The 21,864-nt window shown below is 31.3% G+C and overlaps 1 protein-coding gene across 1 annotated transcript in view; it reads left to right on the top strand.

Annotated features, from left to right (window-relative positions):
- The window catches only part of LOC108558237 (E3 ubiquitin-protein ligase MYLIP), a 34,018-nt gene that overhangs the window by 2,013 nt on the left and 10,141 nt on the right, over window positions 1-21,864 (top strand). The gene's annotated exons all lie outside the window — the stretch shown is intronic.

Genomic DNA, 21,864 nt, shown 5'->3' with positions numbered 1-21,864 from the left:
CCGATCATAATTATGCATATTAATCTAGTTATTCATTAATTTAAAAAAAAATCGTAATAATGATTATAATTATTTTTATTGCAACAATTACAGAAAATAATTGCGTGCAAATAGTATTTAGATAATAGAGATTAAATGAAAAGAAGTGTTATGTGGTTATGAAATAAATCATCTGCAGCTAAATTATTTACTTGCCAAGTAACATGTAAAGTGTATTCATTTGTCAAAATACTCGCTTATATACTCTTAACGTTACTTGACAAGTAAATTATGCAACCGTGTTACGTAACACAACAAATGAAAACACGATTTTGCTTGTCTTAAGTGGGCATTAGTATAAACATTGAAATGCTTTTAAATAACATAAAATATGTTAAATAAATTAAGACTTATTTTTTAATTTATGTAAGACAATTGAATCATATAAATTAATGAATAATGCAACACAATTAGTCTGTATTGCGTCGCCGTAGAAACGGCACGTGTCAATTGTTCTTAATAAACCAAGTGCAGGTAAATAGTAAAAAAAAAATACCAGTTGGCAATGAACGACCTATTTGTTTATTTGATCAAGTCTGGCCACTGAAAAGGTTCATCTGCTGTATTGTTTGTTTGTGTTTTTTTTTTGCTGTTACGTAAGTTCATTAAGTCCACGTACGTATATTTTTAGCATACAATGAATGCATGCGTTGGGTACGTTATTTCTGTAAATGTAGAGTAGAGAAAAATAGCAATTAGTTGCAATGGAAGACGTTGAAAGTCCATTTTTTTTACAAATATATTTTGATTAATTGATTATGTAAACATGACTTATACATATATATAATTAAATCTGTTAAACTGTATTATTTTCTTATTATCGAAGACATATTTTTGTTCTTATAAAATTGTTTGTAAATTCGTTTAGTCGATAAATTGAAGATTGATGATCAAATATTAAGTAGGAAACGTTTTTAATGTATAAATATTTGTCATGTAGAATGTTATCTATATTTTTTTGACATTGAAGTTTGTAAAGATATAATTCAATGTCAACAGCTACTGTTTGTTTTAGTTCAGAGATCATTAGTATGCTTTTATTTATGATTTATCATGGAGTGATTTGTCAACTTTTCTTGATATTTTTCGTGGATAAGTTCTCATTCAAACTGTGCGTCTGAGACACAACGAATCACAACTGCTTTGAACGTTCAAACAATACTTATTGGGCCACGAAAAAAAGGGAGTTTCGAACATTAGATAAGAGAGTAATAAAAACTTAGTTGCAGCTGCGAATCATGAGGCCGAATGCTAAACGACAAGCGGCTTTTTTCGTTCTTGACAATGTTATTGGTTCTATCGTTCGCAAAAACCATTGGTGGTTCATCACTAAACATTTTTTCATTGTAAACAGATATTTATTTTATAGAAATCTAAACCAATAGAGAAATGGCCACGAAATTTAGGGCGTTTCGTGTCAAATTTGTTGAGAATATAAGAAATATAAGTTATTTTAGAAATAATAAAAAAAACAAAACATTTTCTATAGTAAAATCACTTAACTAAGTATCATTAAAAATTGCATAAAGTGAATAATTTCTTGGTAATTAGGTGATTATTGCCCTTATTTGGGCAAGAAAACTTTAAACAATTGCGTCACTATGAATCATTTGCAGTTGCGCACATTTAAACTATCCTTATTTGGACATAAAAATTTGCGTTTCGCACACTCGATAAGTAATGAAAATTAGGCGATTGTTTTAAAAATCGCCTTATATGACGACGAAAACACGAATTGCCGCGAATCGTCACGAAGAATCAATTACAAACGATTGTAAAACCTAGTTCATTCAATATATTTTTCAAAGAAGTCCAAAGTGCTGGGAAAATTGTAGGTTCGAAGATACTGATTAAATAGTACGTTGTATTTTCTGTACAATAACAGATTGTTGATGTTTCTATTAAATAATATATATGAATAATAATTGTAAAATGTACAATGCGAAAGTGCAGGTATGAAAGGAATGTTTACGCATAAATGCATGGCTCAGTTTATTTAAACAAAACGAAAATTATATATTCGCGTCTCGCAAATGCAGCGAGTGAATGCAATGGAAGAAGCATAAATATAAGGAAGGTTATTGAATGTTATTCGAATGCTTCATAAAGAATAATTTTGTATTAAGATTTTAGTATTTTGTTAAATCTTTTCTGCTTAAATTTTTTGTTTCATTGATTAAGCAATAGGAATGTTGACGATTCATGATTTCTGTAGAAGTATATAACGTTACCTCGCATAGTGCGGGTAATCTGCTGTGGCCGGATCAATCGAGTATCATTTTGTGTGCTAATTAAAATTTAGTTTTTTTTTTGAAAATTTCAAACCGGACTGATTGAAGCCTAATTTGTATAATTTAATATGCAATTATTATGAAAAATCTGTAGTATTTTTGTTTGAAATTGGAAAACGTTTGAAATAAATTAATTTATTCGACGAGTCGACTAATTGAGAAAATGTGTAACAATTAAAATTTACAATGTTGTGTAAATATTTGCGTCGGCCATTTTGTTTGCACGGCTCTGTAGATTTAGCATTACAAATGAGAGGCGGCCAAAGTAAACACTTGCAAACCAATATCCTCCCTCCACCTCTTCGATCCTCTCCTTTTGTTATGCTTCCACGTACGTTTCAACCCCCATTTTTTTTGTTGTTGGTCTTGCTCTCTCACCAACCCCTATCTGTGTTTCATATTTAATTAATCTGTTCCATCTATTTGCGGTGTTTACACGCGAAATATTGACACGGTCATCCATCAAACGAAAAAAAAAAAACTATATATACCCGCACCAAATTTGTAACGCTCTTCCGGGTCCACGTTGTTTCGAACGTGTAATTGAAAATTACCATTTTCCTCAATCATCTTCACAGGCGTGAATTGGCCGTAATTAAACCTCATTCGAATTAAGTATTTTTTTATTGGCCACAATCACGATGATGGGAAATGTCATGATCATCATCTTAGAACAACTAAAAATAAATTATTTATTGCCCCTAACATCGTTTGTTTCAATTGTATTTAAATTTATCATATTTTCTGCATTAATAAAATTTTTATTAAATAAAATTCACACAATTTAAACGAAAACTCTTCTCTCTTTACAGAGTATACCAACTGATTGTGCTTTCATAAATATTGTTCAATAAAAAGCTTAAATTTATATTTTATGGTTATTGACACAATATCGAATATTTTAACGTAAGTTACTTTGTAAATGCTATGAATATAAATGCAAAGGTAATGGACAAAATACACATGCTGACCTCTTTCGTATACTTTTTGCAACAAACATAAAAATTGACAGGTAATTGTCACAAGTCATAAAATGAGGTTACGTTATGTAATGCGATTTGATTCAAAATGTCAATATCATAATGTCGTCTGTATCACAAAAATCTGATACGAAAGGTCATTGGTTCGATTCCGAAAAACCAACACAAATTTGTGGGAGCCGAAAAATCCAAAAAAATCCAAATCCGATACGAATGTGGCGAGTTCGAAACTAAGAACAAATATAAAAATAATCAAATAGGCAGTAGGAACGATTAAAAAAATATCATTACGAATACTATTTTTTTTTTTAGAAAACATATGAGTTGGTAACATGTAAAGACTGTTGATGTAAGAGGTAGCATCTGTTGTCAACAAGTTATTAGTTCTGAGCTTATTATCAAAGCCATTACGTACGACTCGTGACAACTTAAAACCTAGTGTACGTTTTCCCTTGAAACGCTCTCTCCCTCTGTAACGAAAATTAAATAACCGCTGAAATATGCTCGTGGAAACTGCTGTATGCAAATGGCGGTGCAGCGTTGCGAATTTCATTAGATAATTCTCACAGACAAAGTGCACTTTGTGTTGTTGTTTTTTTTTTGTGTTCTCCCATTCTTAATGGTCCATTCTCGTTTCGGGTGGAACATCGAAAAGCGAAACAATTCCCCCCTTAATAAAGAAGATGACATAAACAGTTGTTTGCTGCGGCAACCCCACGACGTGTTCGGCCTTTTAACTCCATATTCGCAGCCTCTTTGTTTCCTCGTTGCGAGCAAAATACTCCTCCGAAACTAATCCGTTTGAAATGTTCACATGCAAACACACACACATCCGACCTATAAAAACCATTCGACTCGTCTCATATTTCGGAGATGTTGTACCTTATTAAAATTTTATTGTGTAACTTTATATTCCTTCCTTCCACGCGAAGGGCCTAAACTTTGCCGGCGATAATAGGAGGCCTTTATTATTGACTACATAAACAAAACTTGCACGTATAATTTACCAATTGCTTTGTTAGAGTCTGCAAGAAGTTACGCGTTTCAGGAAACATCATTAAACTTTGAACGTAGATTAAATTGTACCGAGAAACGTTCTTAGTTATTATCGAGACTTCGGTCAGTAGCCTCATTGTTAACTCATTAAAGATAAGATTTTATTGGTAAATAGAACAATAGCATAACAATATGTCTCTCTATTAACAATGAACAATAAAAGTGTTTTTTTTAAGTAAAGTTTACTAATTTGTAAAGTGCAAGTAAACAGATTTTATAAACACAAATAATGCCATAAATCATTTGGAATTATATTTCGCAGTTGTTTTCAGTTTCATGTTTAATTAACAGATGATTGTTTAATTTAATTAATAAATTTACTAGTCATTTTTTTTTGCATTCACAACAATTAAGCTTATTATAATTGATAGCTGATAAATGTTTAAAAAAAACTAATTTAATTTTTATTAGTAAATATACAGAAGCAAAACTGGTAAAAATGTTGTTTGTAAATAAGCAAATAAACCTTCGTTGTTTACATGAACAAAATGTGTTTATTAAGTAAAGTTTACTAACTTTTTACTTGAAAAATCAAGAGTGTTGTTCATGGTTTGCAGTATTCATTCACTTTGTTTTATCATATGCAATACGAAACTGAATTGATTAATTAATAAAATACGATCGATAAACAATAGAATCTTTTGTTTACGTAATTAGATGGAATACGATTAATTAATAACAGTAATGCAATAATTAAAATTGAATTATCTTAAGAAATTTAAAGTTCATTGATCTTAGTGAAAAATTTATTTATTTAAAAAAAAAAGACAGATTTAGTTGATAAAGTTACTTTTTTTTATAAGTAGATTATCAATTTATGAAACAAAAGATTATCTACTTTGATATAAGCGTTGTATTTCAATCAACGCACTTTGTATATTAAAAAAAGAACAAAGAAATATGAGATAGTTTTCTGACAGTTATCTAAGAATATAGTGCGTAAATGTTGTTGTTGGTCATGTTTAAACCTACTATTTACGCGGTTGTTTGGAAGAAACACCTGCGTAAACCTGTTTATTGTTTGCAGTTTTGTTGCATGACTGAAACAACGATTATTTCCATGTGATTAAGGGCCAACTAGATGCAGTGCACATTCGTTAGGTCGGAACATTTGTCAAGTGTGTGCATGCGGGGGATGGATGAGGTGCACACACATGCGATACTCTCATCGGTGGGTGTAGCAGTATCTCATGCGGAAATGATACACGACTGTGGTTCTTGATGATGATGATGGTTCATTGGACCTAGTTCTTGGTCTCGGTGCAAGAACAACAACGCTGCTGCAACCGGTGGATCTGGCACAACGCACCTACCTACCATTACGAGTCCAAAGTCCGAAACCGTTCTCTCCTCCGGACACACGCTAAAAATTCCACTCCCATCCGCGTGTTTTCGTAACTCTGCATACGTTTAACCGCACGTTACGTCTGTGCATTGCGTTTACTTACATATTATACACCTATTGCAATTTCGGTTTCCTGCATCGAACGAACGGACTTTGCGCTTTAACACTCATCTTTGTTGTTAAATTTCTGCCAGAATTCGAAGAAAAGAGTAAATCGTTGTTTAAAAATACGCTGCGAATTTGCGCTGACACAAGACCCTTGGCAATAGGACTGGTGCGCGCTTTTGATTCTGTCCAGGCTGGAAGTTTATGGGCAATATTTATGGACAGACCCGGAGCTGCCTTGTGCTACTCGCAGTAATTTACACTTAAAACTTCGTGGCGGAACTTGCTGGGACCCTTAGCATTTTCTCCGTTTAATAATTCCTGAATTGAGACAAATGGAATTCGCAATTTCTTCTCTGGAGACACGCACCCAAGACAAAAAAAATCAACAACGAATTGCAATTGCTTACGGTCTTATAATAATATTTTCTATTTGCTAAATAATGCTAAATGAATATATGACGTTGACTAGCATTTCCAAAGCAGTCTAAATTTCTAACAGTTTGACTATAAATATTTATCTGTTTATTTACCTAAAATTTCTAACATTTTGTTCATCTCATTGTATTTTCAAATTATCTTAACATCTTACAATTAATTATTTTAAATATTTATTAATAGCATTCCTGGAAACATAAACAAAAAGTATATCTTGAGAATCTAAGATATAATGTGTGATATCATAAAATTCCATAATTTTCGTTAAGCCATTAATTCTAAGGTTAATAAACCCAAAGATTAAGTATTAAATAAAGATTAAATTAAATGTGCGAAATGAAAATACTAGTATTAAGTCATTTCTACATTATTGTTACTGAGAAACATGAAGTTTTCTACCAAATTTTAATTACTTATGTTTTTTTTAAATTATTTATGATATCTGTAGTTTCTAAATAAATGATTATATTTAAAAATAAACACGTTTCATTCAGTGTAGACTAAACAATTGTTGCAGGTATGACTTGGAATGAAGCAACTGGAAAACTGCTTTAGTTTCCTTGCCTGTACTCCCCTGTATACTTATAATCAAAAAATTTCTTACGTTACGCAACATTTTTTTTTTGATTATATGTTATGTTAATTCGCATTTATCATTGAACTAGTATATTTAACAGACCACTTTACATGTGTTTTAAATGAATAACGGTTTATGTTTTATCTTTCTACATTATAGGATTTAGTAAAGTAAAAAGTCAGATCTCTTCAGTTTAAGTCATTTTTATGCGATCGACTGTTCCGAATTAGAATTGAATAAGGTAACGTAGTTATTTCCGATCAGATCAGGCGTTCTACTGGGAAGTATACTGGGACCCCTTCTTTACACTATTTATACATCAGATTTAGCTACGACTGCAAAAACTACAGCTATCACTAGAAAAACAGCTTTGGGGAACAGTTATCACTCAAAGTGAAGGTACTCATCGTGCAAGCACCCTGTATTTGCCTAACAATGATCCACAATGACCTCCAAATGAATACCGTGAAAAGTGAAATCTCTATGTTTAGTGAGCGATATCAAAATCGGTTAGAAAAGCACCCCAATACACTAGCTATAAAGTCATTAGACAATAGTGAAACCCCCATAGACTAAAAAGGTATAACACCCTTGATCTCCCTTATAGATTATAAAATTAGAAGAATGTTTTTAGTTATTTGTTTTTATTGTTAAAATTAATATTTATTTATATTATATTAGATAATTGGAAGGTTTTCAATGGGAAACTATTCCGGTCAGTGTTATATTATGTTGTAGTTCCAAAACTATTAACACGTTGCCAGAATTTGGCAGATCGTGAATAATAAATTTATTAAAAAAAAGTCTACACAAATTGCTTCACGCTAATCGGTGAATTCTCATATAAATGTATAAATTTACGTTATTTGCATACACGTGTCACTTCATTCGCATCAACGTACTCTTTTTAGCCTTGTTTTTAATAGTAGTTTTATTAAATAATACGTGTTTATTGAAATATATGAGATTTATTTTTGGTACATTGGTATCACTTCGTTCGCATTAACGTACATTGTACATAATTTGATATCACTTAATTCGTATGAATGTACTTTATGTTCGTATTCATAAGAAATATTTCAATTTAGTTTGAGACATGTTTTTTTTTCCTGAAATAAGTTTATACGAATATGCTTATATTATTTAGATCAAAGTGAACGCTGACTATGGAATTGAATGAATGTTTCCTTATTTAAATACATTTATTTTTGATAAAGATGTTTTGTAATGTTGTGAACGTAATGATAAAAAAAATACATCAAATTTTCAAAGTCGATGTGCGTTATTTCGCATACTTTATGCCATGCACGAAAATATGAAACAAACGAAAAAAAATAAAATACGCACGCAATATCCGAGCGAAAGTATTTTTTGTTTGTTTGTTTGATGTTACCATGCGAGATAAGATTTGAGTAAGAAGGCAAGGGCATAGAAGATAAAAAAAAATAAGGAGAGAAGTAGGAAGATATATACAGTGCCGAATATATAAGCGAAAGCTCCGCTGAGGGTTGAACTTTATGTAATCTATCTTCCATATGACAACCTTAACTGAAATATATCCTCGGCTGTAGGAAAGCAGCAGCCAGAGCAAACAGACAAACACACACGGGGCACAGTCAGCTAGCTAGCAAGCAAGCAAGCTTCAAATTGATTTTCATTTAGGTACCCTCACCGGTACAAAGTGGCGTTTATTAAATCCTTGCAGTTCCTTTTCCCCCCAACAGCCATTTCATATTTGCTACGTCTCTCTGACATCCATAATTTGCATTTTGAACTAACTTAAATAACTAACTATGTGCCCCTTCCCCCCATCACCGGAAGCAAATTAACTGCGAGGATTTCTCCGATGCGTGAGCTTCTTTGCAGAGGGGAAGTTGAGAATCGTAATTAGTTGCAAGTGCGGAAATGCAGGATGGAATTTTTGAATGATTCACATTTTTGTGAATCATTCAAAACAATTAAAAGAGGACTAAACTCTGCCAAAAAATACAGATTTTTCAGCAATCCTTTTGTGCACGCGATGAATGAGGCCAAGGAAAGAAAAATCGAGAGCGAAACAATAGATGGAGAGAGAAAAGGAAAAAAAAGGGCGAATTTATCGCAATTTCCCTTCGAGAAAATGAAGCACATTTAGCCTTGACAAAGTGGACCAATCGTTTTCCCTCATCAAAATAATTGCTGAAGCACAAAAGCCTCTTTCGTTTCCACAGCCTACACTAGTCATTGAAACATCTATTTTAGTTCGCAAATGAAACAACTAATTTCTAGCTAACCATTAATTCTTAGTTTACAGATTACAGTTATAGTTTACACAAATTGATGCATTCTAACCGAATGTAATGAATTCTCATATAAATCTATGACTTCATTCGTACATTATTTGTTTTTTTTTTAAATAGTAATTGCATCATGGTTTAACCTATCTATTCAAATATTTAAGAAATAACTTATTTTTTTGATACACTAGTGTCACTTAATTCGCACTTTATGTTCATACTAATGATGATTAAAGCATAAAATCTCCTATTTTTCATTTTCCATCATTTAAATGAATATCAATTGATTATCGGTTTTCAAGAAAAGTTATCGATCAGTTGTGGAAATTGAGTCTTCCGCTTTTTTCGGTATACCAATATTTGTTTTTCAATACTTTTGTAAATACTTGGCTCGGGTCGCCGCAAGAATTCGGTGAAACGTTTTAGCTTATTAAATTCCGGCAGGAGTTGCTGATGCTGTATCATTAATACTTTATGAGATGAACGTGGATGGATGGAAAGAGCAAAAGCTCTCGTTTTATTGAAACAGAATTCTCCGAGTGGATCTCCGACGTTCACAAGAAAGTCTGTTCAAAGAGAAACGCATATTCAACGTTTGCATGATACAAATATACATGAATATATACCATTTTATCTGTATAGTAACGTATTTCAGATTTGTTAATTAGTTTAATTGTCGTTCTAATTATATTTAATTAACGATCAAGACTGGGTAATAAACGTGTCTGAAGTGGTCTGAATGCTATTTCTAAAATAGTGTAATAATCAAGTAAATAGAAAACTTTGGCAGATAGACTTCGGGCGTTATTAGTTCTTTGGCACTTAAGATTTAGAAATTAAATAGAAAACTTTGTATATTTTGTATATATACCATACTTTTCAATAATTAAAAAAATAATATATAGTTAAGTACTTTGTAACGAAATTTACTGAGATAATATACTTTATAGAATGTTTTAGTTACCGAAAAATATCTGTTTTTTCTCAGTTTTAAGTAACTTGAAGTAGTTTTTTTTTGAAATTATGTACGAAAATTAAAATACATTCAGGTTTTTAGTGAAAATCTGTGTGAAATCCGTGAAGTGCGAATTACTGAAATCCAATAAGTTTTTGTTCTCTGCGTCCTTCGATTCTCCACCAAACATGTAATCAACTAATCCTTACTGCGGTTGCCATGCAAACCGCAATTTCCATAATAAGGTGTAGTTTTATTATTAATTATGGTTAATTTTCCTAACTGATAAATTAATATATAGTTTTTTTTTAAGTTATTGCATGCAATTCATGTTTTTTCTATACTTCACTTAAAACTTCGTAGATAAATAATAGTTGTTTGCCTGTAGGAAATAAATAAGGAAAAATTGCTCTTCGTTTGGGTCAAGGAAAGACATCGATATTGTCCATCTCGCCGTGGATTGTAGGTCAGGAATTTTCCATTATCCTCACATATTAAAGTGGTGATATTTACTCTATATTTCTTAGACTATCGGGTTTAATTACGGTTCTGGGATGTAATGGGTTTTGTCGATATCCCGCGAATTCAGTCAATTAGCATTTCCGTAATGCCCGAAACGGACGGGCATTCCTTTGTGGGATTAATGTGCAGATGCGCTGCAGAACATGTGCAAATTATCCTTAATATCCTGTCTCGAGAGATATTACACTTGCAATGCACCGCATTATTCTGATAGAAACTGACTCATATCCTCAGTTCAAGTTTCCAACCCCTTTTCGCTGCGTAAGTGTTTACTCTTGGAATCGATCTTGGTATTAAAATGCGCTTCACTTTATGGTTTTCGTCGTGTCTAATATAGTTTAGATTGTAAATTATTCCCGTTGACCAGTTTTACGAGGCACGTTTAAAACTTTTAACATCAACTCCGTATACATGCATGCCCTATATACTATCCATGTCGTATACAATTATTACTTTCGAGCTTTTATAGTTCGTAAAAGTTGCACGAGGTGGAGAAAATTAACTGATAAGTGTTTACGACAACCGCAAAACTGTTTCAATAAATTTCATTGCTACGAATTTATTTTCTTTTCGAATAGTACAATTATATACCTTTGTTTTTGAAGTTTAAAGTTTGGTAAACAAATAAGATGACAATAATTCCTATTGAATGCAATCTAAATATGTTTCCGGTTTTGTTCGAAAGTTGAGCTAAACTTTTGAGCGCCGCAACATTTTATATATATATATATAAAATATTAAATGAAAGTTTTGTTGAGAGAATAATATCGAGGGATGCAATCTTTTCCAAGGCGGATTGAAATATAATATAAAGGATATTGTATTATAAGATGGGATAAAGAGGTTTCGGCGTGGAAAGGAAGGAAGGATATGCTCTAAATATAGAATCCCATCGATCCGCAAATAAATTTAACGTTCAAAGAAACAGCAACAATTATGATTACCGGTACAAAAGAGAAAACCACTGCGTGAAGACAACGTTAATAAATAAATGCACTATTAAAACTGAATTATTCTCGAAATGGAAATGGCGAGTTTCTATCCAGTTGGAATGAGATAAAGGCTGATGGTACGAAGTGTTAAACGCAATTAGCACAGTTTCTTGGCCGAAGTGCAAGCCAACAAAAAAAAAAGTTGCATGAAATTAAAATGGGACAGCCGTTAGGGAATGGGGTTTTTGCTCCCATTCGCATTTAAAAATACGGCCACTTGATACGACTTTTGTTGCATTTACGGTCGGGGATGGAATTAAAGCCATCGGAGGTGGCTGAAGGAAAGGCCGAAAGCAAAAAAAAGAGAATAAAGAGAAGACTGCAGGTTTAGAAATGCAAATTGGCATTCGATGCGAATGGCGGCTGACGCCGAGTGAGTGAGTGAGTGAGTGGCGGAGAGAGGAAGGAATGAGAGAAGAGAAGCGTGTATCGGTCGTGAGAGGAGATTCCGTGTGTGTTTCGCGGTTATTATTACTTTGCAAGTGGGCGCTCGGGTCCAAAGTCCTGCTGGTATTTTAGTCATTGGAAATCCTCCTTTCAATTATCTCCGAGCTTAATTGTTACGTGAATGTAAAAGGAGCAGCATGTACATCATCATCATCACTCGTCGTCCACGTGCTCGTACAATTGAACGTAACGATACATCCGAACATGAAATCAACCGTCACCTTCCTTATTCTACCAGTAGTTTACATTGAAAAAAAAGCATTGGTTATTATACTTGAATAATCTAGTTAAAGCTAATTGCCTTCGATTGAAATCAAAACTTTGTATTCATGTGTGTAATTTAAGAGAAAAGAGTTTAAATCTTAATATTTAAATATAACCAAACTTTAAATACACGATACTTGAGTTACACGAAGTCTCTAATAACACGCTCATTTTTTTTACACTTTAGAGAACAAATCCTGTACAGATAAGAACGTATGTATTAAACGCAAATTTGTATTGAATAGACAATCAAATAACACGATACTCGAGTTACACGGAATCCTAAATAACACGGTAATACAAAATACTTTTCGCCGATCAGAAGAAATCTTGCATTGTTAAGAAAACGTATGATTTGTTAAACCGGGGTATCTAATAACACGGTTTTGAATAGCACGGAATAGATTAATTGTGTTATTCAATATGTATCATACTTTAATCATAAAACTGTTACATACAACTGTTGACTATAGATGACGATTTTTTTTAGTTTTTTACTCATACATTTTAATATTTAAAAGAGCGCATTTCATCATTCATAATACAAATTGATGTAACAGGTAAAAGTTTGACTATTATTATATTAAAAATGATACATTTATATGATCTTTTTTTCGTTTAAATACTAGAAAAATTGGTTCGAATTTCATTACACAAACGAAGACAAATGTGAAAAAGGATACAAAGTGTGTGTGCACGAGGGTCGATGATTTATATTATTATCCTGATGTCGGTGGAGTTATTCCGTGGATGATATATCGGTTCCCGAAATGAAATTTATTTTTAATAAATTAGTTTCACGAGGTTGATCGATGGCGAGCGCGGAAATGCAATTTGATCTCGCGGTCTACGTTTTTTCTTCTTTTCTCTTCTTTTTTTTGTTTGTTTGATGAAGACGAATTCGCTATGGAATTTAATTCATTTCTCTCGCAAAGCAAATATTCCTTTCGATACCGCATTGTTTTCGCTTGCGGTCTGTTTACATTCGCTCGGTATCTGTTTCATCCATTGATTACTAATAACTATATTATATAGATCAGCGATTCTCAACATTTTAGACACAATATATTTGTTTGTAGTTGTACAGCGACCTAAATTCTAACAGTATTTTATCTGTTTCTCGCTGTGACACAAGGTGACAACTGTCATTTCGCGACCCATTACAAATGTAATTTGAGAATCGATAACAACTAGTTGATCATCATTGAAGTACTTAGTGTACGTTTCTTGTATTTGACAAGTACTTTTTGAAGGTGAACCCAGTTACTGCGAGTACTTCATCAGTATATTGCTTTGAAACAAGGTGACAGCTGTCATTTTCAAACCCATTATAAATTTAAGTCGACCCTATACCGTGAGTAATGCTGATATAGTTAACAATTAGTTGATTATCATTGAAGTATTTAGTGTGTTGGTAAACGTTTCTTGTATTTGACAAGTTGGACCCAATTGCTGCAAATATTTCATTAGTTTATCGGTTTGACATAAGGTGACAGCTGTCATTTTCCAACCCATTATAAATTTAAGTCGATCCTATACATTGAGATATGCTGATATACTTAATAATTAGTTGATTATCATTGTAGTAATTAGTGTATTGGCATACGTTTCTTGTATTGGACAAGTTGAACCTAATTGCTGCAAATATTTCATCAGTTTATCGCTTTGACATAAGGTGACAGCTGTCATTTTGCGACCCATTACAAGTCAAAGTCGATTGAGAAACGCTGTTTTTTGTACTGTCGTCTAGTATGTCTAATGACAAATTGCTAATTATGATGACACATGACCCTGAAGTGACAGTTTTAATAAATTAAAAAAAAAAGGCATAAAGATCTAAAACAAATTTGCAAAATTACAACTTCAAACTGTTTGAATGATGAATAAATAATTTATTGAGATGTGCAGATCATAATACATTTGGTTGAAACGAACTCTATAAGATCCTAAAGACGTTTGAACTTTCATCTTTGAATAAATTGCCCGCATGTTCTCAGGGATTTAGGAAGAATCATGTCCGGAACGCTCTTACAATGCGGATGACGGCGAAATTTGCTGGATATCAAAAAAAAAATAACACAAGATCAATGATGTCAGACTGTAATGTCAGCGTTAAACTAATGGCGAATATCCTGCAATCAACCTAACTTTACATAACCCACATTTATACATGATTTTTTTCGCTCATACTTTCCCATTTCCTACGGCCCCAATTACTATAACGCGCTTCTCTGCCCGCATTCGCAAACAATGGACTATTTTGCACATTGTTTTTTCTTTCTTTTTCATACGCTTCTAATTAAGGTTTGGCGAGTTTCGCTCGTTGAATGTTGGTTTCATTCTATTATATTTCTTTAGTTAAGAGAATAAGTCGTCATTGGAACCAATTAAACAACCTCGAGTGTCGTAACAAAAGACACTGCTGCAGTCTTAATACAGTAAAATAAAAGAAATGCAAGGATTACGGAGAGCTTTTATGACGTGGGTTTGCTTAAGTTTTGTGTGAAGCAAGAGATAATCCTGTCAGTGGAACAATGCGTGGTCACGTTTCACGTTTCGTCGTCGAAACCCACCCACGCCAAGATTATTTCGTCATTCAAAGAAGAAAACATAAATAAAAACGTATTAGATTAAAAGACTAGTTAAATTAATTGCAGCGCCGATCTTTATCTGTTGCATTTTTTTTTTATTAACAGAAGGAACGGAAATACAAAAAAAAAGATATTTACGCTCGTATTTCTCGCCGCGTTTATGATTATATCATGATATATGACTGAACTTGCCGTACTCTTGCTTGTAATTGAGACACTCGAGCCTCTTGAGAATTAATGGACTAAGTAGAGGAAAACTGGAAACAAGATGCTACTTCTTTAATTAAAGTTAAATTATGCTTAGTAGAATATTCAACGTACTTCTATAAAACTTCTTTGGCGCTCAAATTGTTAAAATTCAGTAGTTTTTTGTACTTTTGATTTGACAAGTAATATTTCAACATCAATGGAAATTATGATTAAAAAAAAACTAAGTAAATATAGAATATTTTTATTATATCATTTATATTATAGAATACAAATATACTTGTCAGATCTCCTATTTCTATATGTATAGAGGGAAAAAAACCTGTAATTAATCGCGAAAAAAATATGTAAAAAGGCCAATGACCGATTAATTTCAAGCCTTTTTTTAAACAGTTTTTTTGGTAACCACTTGAGTTTCTCTTCCACCGAAATTCCATTAAATATAAACTTGTTTATTTATATCCGTTTGCAATATTATATACAATTTCAAGTATAATTATAAGTTCAAAGTAAAGCTGCAAGAATAATCTAAATAACTTTGAAACTACATACATTTTCACATGTTTTTCAAAAGTTTACACAAATTTAAACTCGAGATTCTAAGTCAATACGTTTACATGTGTACAATTTTGTGTTTTACATGAAAATACATATAATATTGGAAATTTCTCATGTATTCATTATTTAGTAAGTGTGTAGATTTACTAGAAATGAAAAATTAAATTAAATATAAAATATCCGTTTGCAATTGTATATGCAATTTCACGTATAATTATAAGTTCAAATTAAAGCAGCCAAGATAATCTAAATAAACATATTTAATACATAAAGTACTAATAATTTGTTAAAAACCGGACTATAGTGAATCAGACGCGGTCGAAGCCGCACTATTCGAAGTATCGCTAGATACTTTACTCAATTTTGTTCTAGATTTTAAACAAGTTTATACAATTCTTTAGAATCAATATAAAAATTTCAACAAAAAATAGAAACGTTTATCTAATAATTAATTATTGTGTGTATACATTCTAACTTCTCAAGTGAATCGAATGTTGACTTTGAAATTACATACATTTTGACATGTTTTTCAAAAGTTTACACAATATAAAACTTGAGATTCTAAGTAAATACTTTTACCAATAGATTTGTACAATTTTGTGTTTTACTTGAAAATACAAACAATATTGGAAATTTCTCATAAATAATAATGATTAATAACATCTAAATTGTACTACTTACGTAAATATAATCATAGGAAATTCCATTAAATATAAACTTGTATATTTATATCCGTTTGCAATCTAATAAGAGTAAAATTAAAGCTGCAAGAATAATCTAAAAAACTTTGAAACTACATACATTTTCACATGTTTTTCAAAAGTTTACACAAATTTAAACTCGAGATTCTAAGTCAATACGTTTACGTGTGTACAACTTTGTGTTTTATATGAAAATACAAATAATATTGGACATTTCTCATAACTAATAATTATTAATAATTTACTAATTTTCGAAAATGTATTCATTATTTAGTAAGTGTATACATTTTCTAGGAATTGGAAATTCAATTAAATATAAACTTGTGTATTAATTTATCTAAATAAACATATTTAATACATAATTTGTTAAAAACCGGACTATTGTGAATCAGTCGAAGTCGCACTATTCGAGGTATTTTACTACTTTCGCAAATGTAATCATTATTTAGTAAATGTATACATTTACTAGGAATTGGAAATTCCATTAAATATGAACTTCTGTATTTATATCCGTTTGCAATTATATAGACAATTTCACGTATAATTATAAGTTCAAACTAAAGCTGCAAGAATAATCTAAATAAACACGTTTAATTCTATTTATTTTTACATAAAGTACCATTAATTTGTTAAAGTCGGAATAAATGAATGCCGGATTCGTAATAATAGTGGAGTTTTATTTATTTTCCACTGCGAAAATCCATTATCGCTCGTTTCCACTCTGTAGTCGTGTTTTGTTTGCATGGGGAATCGCTAGCTTATTTGCAAACCTGGGCTAATTTAAAGTTTTCCCTGTGCCGACGAACTCGAACTTCTGTGGCTTTTCAGTTTATTTCCTCTACGGATGCTTTCAACAACAAAAAAAAAACATATAACACACATTGACATTGGGATGGATTTGATGTTCTACTTGCACATCGCAAAAGCTCGTTCCATTATTAAAAATGTGTATTGAGAATCCGCATCATTCCAATCCGGAGCTGCAACTGAGTGTATTTGCTGGTATTGTGTGATACATTCACAAGTATTTCAAAGGAAAGGATTTTTCTTAAAGTTAGAATTGCTCACATGTGCTTGGTAGTTCAATTGACAATGCTGGGACCCAGCTGTGGGTGTTTTTGGTGCCGAAACCTGTTTCTTCACCTGGCCAGAACTCATTCTGCTTATATATATATATTGTTGTCCTTTGTGTACTCTCTGTCCATTATTTAAGGCTCACAGCTCAAATAAAGAGAACTAGTTTTTCTTTGAAGCTCACAAGTTTTTACTTATACATATATAAAAAGCTAATTTCTTATTAACATGTCAGGAAAACTTATTTTGAGATATTAAGTTATAGTTTTGATTAACGTATCTAAAGATAATCCTAAATTTGAGATCATAATTAAGGGATTAAAAATATTTATTTATTTCGTACTAAATCCCAAATCTAATTATTATATTGTATTATTTTTTCGTACTTTCATATAAATAACATTTATTTGTTTTACACTAAATTGAAGTTGGGATTAATATTACAAAAATAAAAACAACAAATAATAGGTGTATACTAATTGGATAAATTGGATGCACACGCAATGATACTGGCTGCGACTCGAAATTAAAACGATATTAGTAGCAGTAGAATTAATTTGGAAATATTTCATCGAAATCAATTACAAAATTTTCGCACATTCGTTCTCTCTTATCCGCACGGATAATAATTTGCGCAGCACATAAATTAATTCCTCTCCCAAATGGGAATCATTCAACACTCCCCAATTCCATACATTACATGAATAATTTTAATTGAATTTATGAAATAAACCAATTTTATTATCTTACAATCAGCTATTAATAATATACATATTCTTAGTAGTAGTAGAGTTATATGTACAGCAATACCTCGCATAGTGCGGGTAAATGGTTCAGACAATATCCTGTACTATTGGAAACCGTTTGATTCTATAAGAAAATTATTTTGTATTCTGTTTCTTTTTAGAGAATTTATTTGTATTTTGCTCAATTGAAATTTAGTATGTTTCAAAATTTTCAAGTGAATCCGGATTAATCGATGCCGCACTTTGCGACTAACTTTTTTACTAAATAATCTAGTCAGAGTTCTAGAGACAAATTCTAATTTAATAAAATGAATCAAATATTAACTTTGAAATTACTTACATACTCACATTTTTTTTTTTTCAAATAAAGTTGGAAATTTTTAAGTGAAGATTTTTACTTATAAATTTGTAAAATTTACTACTTTAGCAAATGTATTCATTATTTAGTAAATGTGAACATGTACTAGAAATAGTAAAAAAACGTATATTCATTTGATTCATTTACTAAATTTCTATGATAAATTTATATACTAGTTAATGTACACATTTACTACGCTTTAAGCTTTTTCATCAATATTTATAACAGTTGACAGTCATTTTTCAATCTTCTGGTAAAAGTTTTGAGAGTTCCATTTGATTCTTTCACTAAATTTATATGATAATTGTATATATTGACTAGTAAATGTACAAATTAACTTTGAAACACATGTTTTCAAAAGTTTACACAAAAAAAATGCGAGATTCTGGGTGAATACTTTTACAATTTTCTATTTCACATGAAAATACAAATAAAATTTTCAATATTTCATAAATAATAATTATCAATATCTTTGTTTTCTATTAACTTTTTCTACTGTAATAAAATAATTCATTATTTAGTAAATGTACACATCGACTAGAAATAGTAAAAAACGTATATTAATTTCATTCTTTTACTAAAATTCTATGATAAATGTATATATTGACTAGTAAATGTACACATTTACTACGCTTTAAGCTTTTACATCAAAATTAACTAACATATTTCAATTTTCTGGTTAAAGTTTTGAGAAAAAACAGAATGGGAATCAACAGAATTACAGAATATCTTTTATGTAAGTTAGCAAATTCAATATTATTGAATTTGACATCACTAATAAAAAAAAAAGAGAAATTTTGATTCCATGCGAAGCTGGTGGATTTAAAGGTCCGAGAGAGCCAATACTACATCCGGTAATCCCCGTAACTTTATATTTCCTTCACAAAACTCCTTATCGCTTCTGTGCTCCGTGCATGAGTCCCGGAGTAATCGGATGGAAGAAATGTAACGGTTCGTTCTCTTGTCATCTTCGATATGGAAACGTTCGTTCGGGGGTTTCATACAAACATACACATAAATATACATGCGTGAAGTTCGAAATGTTTGCCTAAACGACGACTTATCTCCGACCCAATTTTGTTCTCTCCTCATCCTTTATTTCTTTACGTTACTGTTGCGGTTGGAAAATCTCGAAATATGTGGGACGACTTTTCGATAAAAATAAAAAATAAATATTGAAGAAGGAAATACACACGATATATTTACTGTTGGCTACGTGACTGAATCCATGTCACCTGCAAGTTTCATTTGATCTATTCGTTAAAGGCCGCAGCATCCTTGATCATCATCTTTAATGGAGCAAGTAACCCCGCTGATAATAAAATTGCATACGTCTCGTGTTCATGACAGGTTTTCCTTAACAAACTTCAATAATTAATTTAAATCATTTGTATTACGTTTTTCAATATAATTATCAAAAAAAAAAACGAGAAATTTTATTCAGTAATTATATTGAAACAAACAAACATATTTATTCATTCGCATTATCGATTCGCACTTGAACTTATCAACAATTGTTATTCAGAGAGATCTGCGATTGAATGCAATACAAAACAAATGAACAAACAAAGCTTTTGTTTAATCCATTCAATCAACGAGGATTATCTTGTCTGGAATGACCATAATTCGCGGACAATCGATGCGCGATTTGTCATCTGCAACAAAGATCCCGTTTTCAGGCGGACATCACAAAAGGGTCCGAGAATATATATATACAAAACACTGCTCCATCATTTCAGTTGGTATTCATTAATTAATTCGGCGGAAATGAAATTTTGAACTGAAGCGACGCAAACAAACAAAAAATGTACATAATATCCACAGAGAGTTTTCGAATTATATCTAGAGGTCCTTTGTTTTTAAACAAAAGAAAATAATACGATAAAATGTTATAAAATTAAACAAACATCTAGTAAACTTTGTTTTTTTTTGCCTTTTTTTTAAACCAATTTTTTATCAATTTAATACCGGTTATTAAATTGGGTTTAGATACTAGAATTAAAATGCTTCAGTTAATTATTTATTTGGATTTGAAATCATTAAGAAAAATAAGTTGCATAAGTTTGTAATTGATTCTGTATACAGTACATTTTATTTTCTTATATAAAAAAACCGGTTATTTTTGGAAATTTTTTTCTTCTTCATGGGTAAATAAATATTTCATAGTTATATTTTTTAACACAAAAACCGGTTAATTCGTAATTCCAAAACCGGTACTTTCAAGTTGTTATTCAGCGTAAAACCTATAATAAACTCTTTTTTGAGCAATTTCAATTTGATTTCTATTGGAAACACACAGCAGTATCTTTCATTGTTACATTTTGATCAATCCAGTTTTCAATTCATTTGTATAACGTACAATATTTTACTCGCATCACTGCAACATTGCAGCCGAGTCACGCGGCTCAATATTTTCGGCGTAATTCAATGTCTGGCTAATTAATAATTACGTTCGAAATCCGCAATTGCATTACCATTGGGTTTATTAAACACAATGCATGATTAAAATTACAGTTGCATGGACGTGGATGAGCTAATTAACATGCATCATCCAATTAAATACTGCAGCTTGTGTATTGATCATTTGTTATTAATTGGAAATTATTATGATACCACATAATTTAAAAGTTAGTTTCTTTTCATATCTAATCGAAAGTTTTTTTTTTCGAGTTTGATCAATAAAAATAATTTAATTAAGTGCGATTTTTTTAATTGGAAATATGTATAGCAAAATGAATTGAAATGAAGTTATTCCAGTTTTTAATTAAAAAGGGGATGATTTCATTAAGTCCGTGGGATTAAGGATTATTTCCTCCGTCAACTCAGTCTTAAGTATAATCGATTTCTTCTGCAGTCGACCTGAATCAGTTCAAAGAAACTACAAACGTGCTTATCCTCATCATCTTGTGACGGCGTTTGGTAATTGCTATAATAGGATCTAAATCACCGTAAATCTTCAGGTCAACTTCTCTCGTTGTACAGCAATACCTCGCGTAGTGCGGATAATCGATTCCGACAATATCCCGGACTGTTTGAAACCAGACTAATTGAATTAAGTTATGCGTCTTAGCAATAAACAATTTCGCGAACCGTTTACATCGCAAATTCTCCTCGATAACAAATACTTTAAACGTAATTGTAACTTATCGTAAAAGTAATTATAACGCAGATTAATTGTGTATAAATCTTTGTGCATTGACAAATTGGTGGTAAACACATAAAGCTGGACACTAAATCTATAATTAGCATAAAAATATGAATTCTTGCATTATCTTCATTGGCTGCTAATGTTATGATATTTTTTTATATTATCATATCAGTGTTATGAGTAATTTTCAAGGA

Source organism: Nicrophorus vespilloides, unplaced genomic scaffold (genome assembly GCF_001412225.1).
Source record: "Nicrophorus vespilloides isolate i.1.1-1 unplaced genomic scaffold, Nicve_v1.0, whole genome shotgun sequence".
Taxonomy (NCBI): Eukaryota; Metazoa; Arthropoda; class Insecta; order Coleoptera; family Silphidae; genus Nicrophorus; species Nicrophorus vespilloides.
This window is presented reverse-complemented; position numbering and strand designations above follow the sequence as displayed.